Source organism: Anopheles coluzzii, chromosome 2, assembly GCF_943734685.1.
Source record: "Anopheles coluzzii chromosome 2, AcolN3, whole genome shotgun sequence".
NCBI lineage: Eukaryota > Metazoa > Arthropoda > Insecta > Diptera > Culicidae > Anopheles > Anopheles coluzzii.
Window position 1 is genome coordinate 60,354,274 of NC_064670.1, and position 13,059 is coordinate 60,367,332.

Here is a 13,059-nt window from a genome sequence, read left to right on the forward strand (position 1 = left end):
TCTGAAAAGGCGGTCTTTCTTGGAACGACGAAGCATCAATGGCAGCCGAGAAATCAACAAGGTGCACCATCGAAGCAGACAAAGGGACCGAAGTGCAGGCGTTGCGGTAAGTTCGGGAATATTGCCCGAAACTGTACAGTTAATGCGTCTTCGTTAAGCATGGTGCTGGGAACAGTGGGAACAATGAGTGGTGCGAATAACGATGCGTGGTACTTCGATTCAGGTGCGTCTGAACATTTCACGAACAATCGTAATTTGTTAGAAAACGAGTGTGCGGCAAGTGGTAGTGTAAGAGCAGCGGATAAACAAGCGATGGAAATTATTGCGAAAGGCTCTCAGGTTTAACACTAAATGCATTCCAAAGGGCACAACGGTTAACGTAGAAAATGTGAAGTATGTTCCGGGAATAGCAAACAATTTATTATCGATTAGCCAAATAGTCCGACAGGGCAAAGAAGTTTATTTTACCAACAAAGGCGTAAAAGTGATTGGACCAAACGGCATTGTTATTGCAACCGGTAGTCACGACGTTACGAATGGCTTATTCCCGTTAGAAGAGAGAAAAGATAGTTTTGCGATGGCGGTTTCATCTAAAGCGGTAGATTCAGCTACATGGCATAGAAGAATGGGACACCTTAATTATAGCAATTTGAAGATGTTAAAAGATGGATTAGCATCCGGTATAACTTTTAATGGGATTTAGTCTGAAAATTGCGTAATAAGTGCGAAAGGAAAAGAGTGTCGTCTCCCATTTCCTAAGATAGGCAGTCGAGCCGAAATTGTTAGAAATCGTTAGAAATCGTTCATTCGGACATATGCGGTCCAATGGAAGAAACGTCATTAGGAGGAAAGCGATATTTTATAACGTTCATAGACGATAAAACTAGAAGAGTTGCAGTATATTTCTTAAAACAAAAATCTGAAGCGGAAGTATTAGGAGCTTTTGAAGATTTTCGTACCAAAGCGGAAAGAGAGACCGGACGCAAACTAAAAATATTGCGTAGTGACAATGGAAAGGAATATACGAACCAATTATTACAAAACAGGTTAAAAGAACTAGGGATCAAACATCAAACTTCAACCGAGTATACCTCAGAACAAAATGGCCTAGCGGAAAGGTTCAATAGAACAGTGGGGCCCTTTCCGTTTGAATTTCGTAGGCTAAAATTTCAGCCTGTCAGCTGTTTGCATTGTATAGCAGTTTTCGACCAGCTATCTAATTGAGTATAATATACAGGTGGGCTTATCTCAAGGTGTATGAATTTAGAAGGCTGATTTTTATCGCTTCTGCTTCTGAATGAAGATTTTAAGAGTGTTTTGAGTATTCGTCAAGCCTCCAGAAAGCTCGTTGGAGCAAAAGTTTTCACTCGTTCTTTCAAAAAGTGATGTTGAAAATTGGTTATGAAAAAATGCTATGAGACCACCTGGACTACATACACTTTGATTCTATATTCCACCACCTGATCTCTTTAATGCACTTTGGGATAAATGTAGACAACACCGTGTTTTCGAGCAGGTACTCGAATCTAATTCTAGCTTTTAGGCTAAAATTTTCTAGACTGAAAATCGCAGGCTAGTTTTTTGTGTGGTTTTGTATGGATTGTTTACATGATTTCAGCCTCCAACTGTCAAACTCCATACAAAAAACTAACTAGAATCGTGAAGGCCCCCAGTAGTAGAAAAAGCGCGTTGCATGCTGTTTGATGCAAATTTACCCAAACCCTTTTGGGCGGAAGCTGTTCTAACGGCCAAGTATCTCATTAATAGATCACCCACGAAGGGGCATAATCTAACTCCGGAAGAAGCTGGGAGTGGTCGCAAGCCTAACCTCACTCACATTCGTGTGTTTGGATCAAAAGCGATGGCACACATTCCAAAGCAAAAGCGATTGAAATGCGATACGAAGTCTAAGGAAGTAATACTCGTAGGATATGACGAAACTGCTAAGGCATATAGGCTTTATTATCCTGAAAGGAAAGACGTTATGAGAAGTCGTTATTTTCATAAACAAATGTAGTAGTCACATTCAAGAGATACTCCCAGACAGTGAACAAACCCGAATTTATGATCCTACACTTTCTGATAACCTGGTTGAAGCATCTCAAACGCAACATACAGAAACATTAAGTCGTAGTGAAAGGTCTCACAAGTTACCAACACGTTACAACGACTATGTAGGACCAGAAATAGCAGTTCGTTGTATTTCTGGTGTAGACCATGAAACTGAGACCCTTGTTGATCCTCCAGATTTACATGGATTAGTTGCGAATCATACAACCAGCCAAGCCATAATGCATGATCCACGTACTGTAAATGAAGCTTTACATAGTGAAGATGCTAGTAAGTGGCGAGAGGCAATGGATGAGGAATACCAATCACTCCTTGATAACAACACCTGGGACTTAGTCAAGCTACCAACCGATTCTAAACCAATAGGTTGTAAATGGGTTTTTAAAACCAAAGTAAATGAGGATAACAATACAACTCGTTACAAAGCTAGACTAGTTGCGCAGGGATTTGCACAAAAATTCGGAACAGATTTTTTTTTCTTTGGCTCAACAACATGTTTGGCATGTTGTTAAGTCGTACGAGTTGACGACTGTACTACGAGACCGGCTTACAGAACAGATTATGATGAGATATTTTCTCCAGTAATGAAACAGACTACTTTTAGAGTACTGCTAACTGTAGCTAGCCAGAAAAATATGATTGTTAAACACGTTGATGTAAAGAATGCTTATCTTAATGGAGATTTAGCAGAGACCATTTACATGAAACAACCCGAAGGGTACGTTTGTTATGGCATTATGACCAATATTGCCATGACCTGAAACCGTTGTGCACGGTTTAAGCGATAGCGATCCGTCTTGACATACTGTCAGTTTCGAATAAAAAGGAATGCGCAGCTCACGCTGCGCATGATTTAGCGTCCAAGCTCCAACTAAACACATCCTGTTTATTTAATATTTTGAAAGAACATAACATGGCGATCCTGCCAGGAGCAACAGCAACATATTGGGAAAACGCTAAATATGGCATACGTATAACATTGCCATACGTGCAGAAGTGATATTTCTTGCATTGTGACATCAAAAGAGCAGCAGTAGCAAAGTGCGGTGTAATGTGTCCATATAAAAATGCGTCACATGATTGAACCAGAGCAATAGTGTTTGGCGTAAAAAAAAAAAAAAAAAATTAAGAAAAAAAAAAACAAAATCGAAATAACTGTTACTGTCATCGCCTCACTGAGTTCATCGCCTACTGAGTGTAAAAAAAAAGAAGAGAAAAAAAAGTTAACGTGTGAAGAGCAGCAACCGTTCCGGCCCTCTTGTGACACCAGTTCGCTGTATTAGTGTGCATGTAAAAAAAAAAAAAAAGTTTTGGTGACAAAACAAACAACGCCCCTCATCGTGAATCATCGTGTTCGTTGTCTAGTGTGTGTGTGTCAGGCAGAAATTTTGGAAAACAATACGAGCAACACCCTCACCGTGGATCATCGAGTTCGTCGCTTTTGTGTGCATCAAGAAAAAAAAAATTGGTGACAATCGCGTTCGTTGTCTATTGTGTGTGTCAGGCAGAGGTTTTGGGTAACAATACAAGTTACACCCTTACCGAGGATCATCGAGTTCGTCGCTTTTGTGTGCATCAGGCTAGAGTTGTGGTGACAAAACAAACAACGCCCCTCATCGTGGATCATCGTGTTCGTTGTCTATTGTGTGTGTGTGTCAGGCAGAAATTTTGGACGACAATACGAGCAACACCCTCACCGTCGGATCATCGAGTTCGTCGCTTTTGTGTGCAACAGGCAAAAATTTTGGTGACAATCGTGTCTTTGTTTATTGTACGTGCCAGGCAGAAATTTTGGGCGACAATACAAGCAACACCGTGGATCATCGAGTTCATCGCTTTTGTGTGCAGCAGGCTAAAACTTTGGTGACAAGACAAGCAACACCCGCAACGTCGATCATCAAATCATCACTTTAGTGTGTGTACAGTTACGTGAAAATTCCTAAGCGAGCAGCCTATCTCGCCTTTGTCTACCGATAACCTAATGAAGAAAGCAACCCGCAGCGCTGTGGATGAGCGGAAAAGTGCGATCAGAAACAAAACAACAAAACCGAAGGTGAGTACAGAATTGGTGGCGGCTGTGGGTTCGGTAGTGTTCAGACAAAAAACTTGCAACAAGCAGACAAACAAAAACGCGACAATGACGACAAAACTTGACTTGAATTTAGGATTAAAACTAATTAAACCATATGATGGTAATTCAAAAGACCTTGCGAATTATATAGAAAGTGTTGAGTTGTTTCGAGAATATTCAGAAGGTGTAGATGAGCATCACTTTTTAAAATTTTTGAGAACCACACTGACAGGCGTAGCGCATGGAGTTATCACCCCTGCTAATACAATTGAGGAGGCGCTTAAACTCCTAAAAGAAAAATTCGCTGTAAAAATGACCCTTCTGATGCTTTGGAATGTTCCTCTGAATTTGAAAACAATGATGGAAACCATGATGCATTGTGGAACCATCGAAAAAACTGGTACAATCGACCACCCATGCGAGCCCGAGGTGGTTATCGCCGACCATCTGGTTTTCGATACTTAAGAGGAAATCAAAGGGGAAACAATTACGCATTTCGTGGAAGTTCATCATTTTTGCCAAATAGGTCAAATCCAAACAACACACATCAACACGAAAACTTTTCAGCCAATGATGCACCAACGCAGGAAGAGGAAGACGTAAATTTGTTGGATTTATTTTGTTGATTTTGATATAATCAAAACCGTTAAAATTTTTGGTCACCTTTTTTCAAAAAAAATCAAATTTATTATCGATAGCGGAGCATCTTGTTGCATTATTGCACAACGATGTATTCCCAACCATGTATATATTAATCCTCATAATAAGTTTATGGTCAGAGGCCTTAATGGCAATACTCAAACTATGGGATATATCGACACGACAATAACTATTGATAATAATAAATATCCTATTCGTTTTCATGTACTAAATAATTTACCGTCAGATATTAATGGGTTAATTGGTACCAATTTCTTAAAACAATTTAATGCTATTTTTGATTTTTCTAAAATGAAAATTTCTTTTACCCCACCTAAATATTATAATAATTTTCATATACCTGCAAGAACTGAATTACTTACATATGTTGATACAGATACAACTGAAATGTCTGTAATAATGAGTGAACAATTATCGCCACATGTTTTTGTTGCCAACAGTTTAGCAACACCAATAAATGGGAAACTTCCTGTTAAGTTAGTTAATTTTTCAAACAAACCAACTTCCATTAAAAATTTCAAACCAATAATTCAACCTGCTGAAGCTTATAATATAATTGAATTTAAAAGAAACGATGAAAATACTGACAGGGCCAAACAACTTCTTAAAGAATTAAATTTAGCACATTTAACAGATGATGAAAGAAAAATGATTTCAAAATTGTGTTTAAAATTTAACGATATTTTTTGTCTCAATAATGACGTTCTTAAACCTTCAAGCTGTCTTCAAGCTAATATTAAAGCAAAAACTAATGTAACACCAAGCTATTCAAAGCAATATCGGTTGCCATATTTTCAGAAAAGTGAAACAGAAAAACAGATTAATAAAATGCTGAATGAGAACATAATTGAACCCGCTCAATCCGACTGGAATAGCCCTATTTTATTGGTACCTAAAAAATCATCAAATGATACGAAAAAATGGCGGCTAGTAGTAGATTATCGGAAAGTAAATTCAGTTATACAAGATGATAAATTTCCACTTCCTAATATAGAGGAAGTAATTGATCCATTGGCTGGTGCCAAATATTTCTCGCACCTTGATTTGTCACAAGGATACTACCAAGTTCAACTTAATAAAGAGGACCGTCCAATAACAGCATTTACCACAGCAACGGGCCAATATCAGATGACAAGATTACCTATGGGTCTTAAAATCAGCCCATCAACTTTTTCGAGGCTTATGACAATTGCTTTGTCAGGACTAAATCAAGAAAAATGTTTGGTTTATCTTGATGACATTATTGTTTTCGGGAAAAACTTACAGGAGCATAATACAAATCTTATTGCTACCTTTACTAGATTACAAAAAGTCAATTTAAAATTAAATCCTGAAAAATGTCATTTTCTAAAAAAAGAATTGGTTTATCTTGGACATTACATTTCTAATGAAGGGATAAAACCTGATCCAGCAAAAATTGAATGTATTAAGAATTGGCCTGTACCAACCAGCGCAGATCAAGTTAAACGATTCATTGCGTTTGCCAATTACTATAGGAAGCACATACAAAATTTTGCTAGCATTTGTATGCCGCTTAATATGCTCACAAGAAAAAATGTTCCTTTCAAATGGACTCCAGAATGTAATCAATCATTTGAAACACTTAAACAAAAATTTATAAATCCACCACTTTTAGACTTTCCGGATTTCAGCGAAAATAATAAATTCATATTACATACGGATGCATCGGGAACAGCCATCGGTGCAGTCTTACAAAATAAAAATGGGAAACCCATAGCTTATGCAAGCAGAGCTTTGAACAAAGCCGAATTAAACTATGGTACAATAGAAAAGGAATTGCTAGCAGTAGTGTGGGCTACAAAACATTTTCGTCCCTATTTGTTTGGAAAAACATTCGAAATTTTCACTGATCATAGACCGCTGGTCTACTTATTTACAATGACTGACCCATCAAGCAGACTCACTAAATTCCGCCTTGCATTAGAGGAGTTCGATTTCGTGATCCAGTATACAAAAGGAACTGATAATGTGGTGGCAGATGCACTTTCTCGAATGTCGAGTGACGATCTCAAAACACTCAATCATGACGTAGTACTAACAACAACAAGGTCTATGATTTCTAAACAAAATGACGCTTCTTCAGACAAGAACATTCCGAACAATCCACAGCCTTCATCAAAAACTGTATTCGTAGAGCTTGTAGTTTGCCCTGAGATAAAAAATGTTGTAGCAACAAACGAAAAAATCAAAATTCCCGATACACAAAGCATAATTCATCTACGGAGAATATTGCTCGATATTTTGAAAAAAAAGAAATAGGGAAAGAGGTGATACTGGTAATAAGGAAATATGATGAGAGGATCAAAAAACTTCTTGAAAACATCAAAATGATAAATATAAAAAACCTTCCAAAAATAGTAGTAATGCAAAGGGATATAAAAATAATCAAAGATTGTGAAAAAGAATTAAAATTGCTCATTATGAACGATCATCATATTCTGCCTACAGCAGAATATGCAGGAGTAAATAGAATGTTGAAAACCATTAAACAACGATATACATGGAAGGGCATAGATACAGATGTACGGAACATGGTTAAAAAATGTAAAGAGTGTCAGGTGAACAAAAAGATAAGTGAACCAAAAATACCATTAACAATAACGTCTACTGCTAGCGAGCCCATGGAAAAAATATATTTAGATTTGGTAGGACCACTTGTGAAAGTAGAAGGTTGTGAATATATTTTGACAACACAATGCGATCTTACTAAATTCATCACAGCAACACCTATTACAGACAAAAGAACGGAAACGGTAGCAAAGGCATTCGTAGAAAAAGTAATTCTCAAATATGGGATACCAAAAATCATTTGCACGGATAGAGGAGCAGAGTTTATGTCAAAACTATTCATCGAACTTTGCAAACAACTTAATATTGAAAAACTAAATTCCACGGCATATCACCATGAAAGCATAGGAGCCTTGAAAAATTCACATAAAATGTTAGGGAATTTCCTAAGAATCCATTGCAAAGACAACCCACTAGCTTGGAAGGATTGGATTCAATTCTATGAGTTTTCGTACAACAACATTGTACATACAGTAACAGGTTATTCCCCTTTCTTTTTATTATATGGCCGACTGCCTAATATTCCTTCGAATTGCTTAGAAAACCCTAAAAAGGAAATGCATTAAGATTTAGACAACTATATAAAAACCTTACAAGCTAAATTGGTAATTTCACATCGAGAAGTCAGAGAAAAGCTCATAAATAACAAACATAAGGTAAAATTAAAGTATGACCAAACAAGTAAAATCAAGATTTTTGAGCCAGGAGATCAATGTTTGTTGAGAAATGAAACGGCTAGTAAGTTAGAGCAACCATTTTTAGGACCTTATACTATTATTAAAGAAACTGGTCCAAATGTTGAACTAAAGATAGGTGATAGAACAGAAATCGTCCATAAAAATAGGATTAAGAAATATTGTATGTAAAAAAAAAAAAAAAAAAAATTTCGGTTGGGCGTGTTATGGCATTATGACCAATATTGCCATGACCTGAAACCGTTGTGCACGGTTTAAGCGATAGCGATCCGTCTTGACATACTGTCAGTTTCGAATAAAAAGGAATGCGCAGCTCACGCTGCGCATGATTTAGCGTCCAAGCTCCAACTAAACACATCGTGTTTATTTAATATTTTGAAAGAACATAACACGTTATAGGCGATAACGACACGGTATGTCGATTAAGGAGGAGTTTATACCGATTGAAACAGTCCGCGCGTGTTTGGCACCAAAAGGTCGATTCTACTTTCAAAGCAATAGATTTTGTACAATGTAATTCAGATCCTTGCCTTTACACAAGAAAGCACGGACAAGCTTTTGCTTATGTACTGGTATACGTTGATGATTTGATAATCATAACTCAGACAAAAAGTGAATTTGAAGCTATTTTGGAACATCTGAAAAACAACTTCAAAATGACCAATTTAGGGGATATTCATCATTTCCTAGGTATTGAAATTGAAAAGGATGAGCAAGGATACAAGTTAGGACAATCTGGATACATTCAAAAACTTGCGAAAAGATTCAACCTGGAAAATGCCAAAATGACTCCGGTACCCATTGAATTAGGCTACTTAAAGCAGAAGGAGGAGGATTGTGATCCACTTCCAGATAACAAAAATTATCTTAGTCTCATTGGTCTGCTTTACATAGCCTTGCACACTAGACCAGATATCGCTATTAGTACATCAATATTAGCTCAAAAATCCTGTAAACCAACTCAACAGGATTGGATAGAAGTGAAAAGGGTTTTGCGATATTTGATAGCAACTATTGATCATAAGTTGCAGCTAGGTTCAACAAACCAACAAACCAAGTACAAATGTACGTAGATGCCGATTGGGCAAGTGACTCCAACTCAAGAAAATCTAACTCCGGTTTTCTAATCCTGTTAGGTGGAGGAGTTGTTGCATGGGGTTCTCGAAAACAAACCTGCGTTGCTTTAAGCTCTACCGAGGCCGAATTCAAAGCATTAGCTGAAGGTTGTCAGGAGCTTATATGGGTTAGACGATTGTTAGAAGAAGTAGGACTAGAAATCAAAGAGCCTATAGAAGTGTTTGAGGACAATCAAAGTTGCATTAAAATGGTTAATAGTGAACGTATAGAGCGACGTAGCAAGCATATCGAGACACGTTATTTCTTTGTGCGCGATTTGCAGCAAAAGGAAGTCATTAATATCAGATACTGTCCTACAGAAAATATGTTACCAGGTTTGTTGACGAAGCCGCTTGCGCGTATTAGACTAAGTAAATTGCGTCAAGAAATAGGACTGGTTACGATTTAGGAAAGCCAGTTCGAGGAGGAGTGTTGGTTGAAGCGAATTGTCAGTGTAGGTTAGTTGGGTCGAACTGTCATTTGACAGATGTCGGGTATTGTCCAACCCGAAAGCATGAACTATTGTATTTGTAAATACAGTGAACCCTCTCTTATTTGACACCTCTCCAATTTGAGAAACCTCTCTTATTTGGACATTTTTCACAGTCCCTTGATGTCCTGTACATTTTTGTTCCTCTAATTTGGAAAACCTCTGAAATCTGTGTCCCTCTTATTTGAGTATGGTGTTGCCATGGTTATTGAAAGATGTATGCTCAAATTAGCGATTCTGTTCGCAGTTTCCTATAGCAACAGTTAAGGCTGCATACTAAATGTTCTGTCTTTTTCTTGTCTTGTATGGACCTTTCATTCACTCTCAACGTCTGTAATTTGAAAACCCCTCTTATTCGACAGTCCCATCGCCTCTCAAATAAGAGAGGGTTCACTGTAAACTCTCACTCTATTATCTGAACTCGAACCATCCAGACGTGTGTTTCCAATAAAAAGACGCTCTGTCTCACAAACTAATTGACATACAGACGTCAAATTTTGACACGAATCATTGGAAGGTTGGTACTATATAAAAAATATGCATTTAATACTAGCGGCGCCATCTATGTGTCAGACCGGGGACTTATCAGCCAACCTGTTACAATCATACACGTTACCCGGCCCTCTGGTTCTAATCTAACACGACATCCAACATAAAAAATATTCCATTTATTCGACTGGTTCGAGTCTTGTTTGTTCGAGATATCTAGCGGAGCACCTCCATATAATTCTATATGTTTCTTCGAGTTGGATGTCTGGTTCGATTGGTGCCAAAGTGTCGGGTTTATCAAAACATAATTTTACGGTGAGTATTATACGCAAATAACACAGGTTAAGGGTATTCCCAACAACTGAGAGGATAAAGAAGTGTAAGAGTAACAATATAATAGACTTATAGTTATATTTACTTTAATAAACTTAAGTTCAACGTATCCATATATTTTGCTCTTTTATACAGCTTAAATGAAAAAAAATCATCACCACAAATCAGGGTTTCTTTTCAAATTTATCTCAACCGTATTAATTTTTATCGCATTTTATTTTTAAAATTATCGATTTGGTGTAACGACCTGCTCGATCATGCCAGCCTATTACAACGTTTGAGACTCATTCAATACCACACAGCTGGCGTTCAGGCAGTTGTACGGTCCAGCAGCCAGCAATGCGACATCATCAATTCCGGCAGCAGTGCCTTTGCTACTGGAGGCAACAGCAACAGTAGACCCTACACCAATAGCAGCAGCCGTAGCAGTAGCAGAAGCAGCAACAGCAACATCCCCGGTAGCTGAGGCAGCACCACGAGTAGCAGCTGAGGTTGCACCCTCTCCAGCAATCACCGGAATGGCGCCGCCGTCATCACCAAGTCTCTCTCCCAGACGTCGGAGACAAGCGCAGCGGCAGGCCAGAGCGCATATGTCCCCGGGCAGACAACAGAATGGTAGAGCAGTGCCTTCTGCAGAGGAGCTGGAGCGTCGTCGCCAGCAACAACGAGAAATGGAGCGAGCCCGACGACAGCGGCAGCGGAGGGCGAGGGACAGTCAGGCCGTTACGATTCCTTTTTCGCCATTACCATCGGACGAAATACAAGAAAAGAGATCTACACTAACAGCAGAAGAGGAGGCTGCTATCAGCATGCAGGCAACATCAGGGCGTTAAGCAACCTGCAGCATGTAGGGTGGCTTAGAATAGCTACGGAAGGACAGTAAGATCTCACGGGGAAAAAAATCGAAGGAATATGACACAGTATCGTTTTTTTGTGAGTTAATTAAGTTAATCATTAATGAAGAAAGGAAGGTCCGTATGGACGGTTAAATCTGGTGGATAAATCCCTAACGGGTAATTCCCACTGGGAGGCGCAAGCAGTTGGGAACAAATGTACATAGGAACCAATAAACTGCTTATTTATATTTTTAAAAAAATACCACACATCTGGATATATCAGTCATTGCAGCCGGACGGGGCTCGATCCACTCTATACTTGAACCCACGACTCCGCGAAGAACATGTCCTACTCCACACTAACCGTATTTTACTATCCAAAATTTACCATCATTCATCTGAAATACCAAGCAAAAATAATTGTAATGAAATTACATAATAAACAAAAATAACACCATAAATACCTACATAGTCTAAATCCGGGTTGCTCACATCGGTAGCTCTTAATGTATTGTTACTAACTATACAATCCGAGTAGAAAGCTAAAATAAACGCTTCAAAAAGCACCTACAACTAATAATAAAAAAAAACAATATACACATTCCGTCCGGCAAAATGAGTGTATTTTTTGAGTGATTTGAGTGACGCTAGCGAAATACAGTTGATCGCGCAAACCCCTACGTTGTGTTATATTTTTTATGAAAACCAGAACACGCTTTCACAATTTTACATACTTTATTTAACGCGCGCTGTCGAGAGCCGTTTCTCCTTCGTGGTCGGTTACAAGAATAAATATCATTATGGCAGCTTATTCCCGCAATCTAATTCCCTACCAATACACACAAAAACAGCACCTGTCAATCGTTTCGTTTATCAGTGAAACGCATATGCAAATAACGCAATTGAAATATTTCACTCGGAACTATGGGCATTTAAAAACATGAAACGTAAACATACTCCCCGCCTTGATGGGACATCAACAGCAAAACAATAACAATCTTTCACCTGTCAAGGCGGCTCCGCTGCTAATAAACATGTGCTCTCCGCTAAACGTTCTCTAAACTGTGTGGTTACTAGTTGGTAAAACGCAAATTTTTGTAATCGGACGCTTAATCGTTCCCTTGGCGGTACGCAACGTTACAACTCGTACAAGTCCGTCCAGTCCGGGGTGAGTATCAGTTATACGCGCCAAAGGCCAACGTGTGGTAGGGAGTAGCTCGTCGACCACAATCACCATCCTTCCAGGCTGGATGTCATCAGCTCGTGCGTTCGATCGCGGGACCTTCTGCATTTCCTAGAGATACTCCTTCTGCCAGTGCTTCCAAAACTTCTGCACTAGTAGTTGAAGCTAGTGCTCGTAAGTGTTCATAGGTACGTGTTGGAAATCGGGATCTGGCAAGGCAACCATGGACGTGCCTATTAAAAAATGAGACGGGGTTAGTGCAGCTAAATCATTAGGATCATCAGATACCAGCAATAGAGGACGAGAATTCATAGCAGCCTCGATCTGATGCAGCACCGTATAGTAGCCCTCGAAGGAAAGGCGTGTGCTCCCAAGGTGACGAAACAGATGACGTTTTGCTGTTTTCACGGCAGCCTCCCAGAGACCGCCAAAGTGTGGTGCTCGCGGTGGTATCATGTGCCATTGGATACCTTGCTCAGCACATGATTTTGCGATGGCGCCCATCTCGGCCTCATTGGACAGCCGCT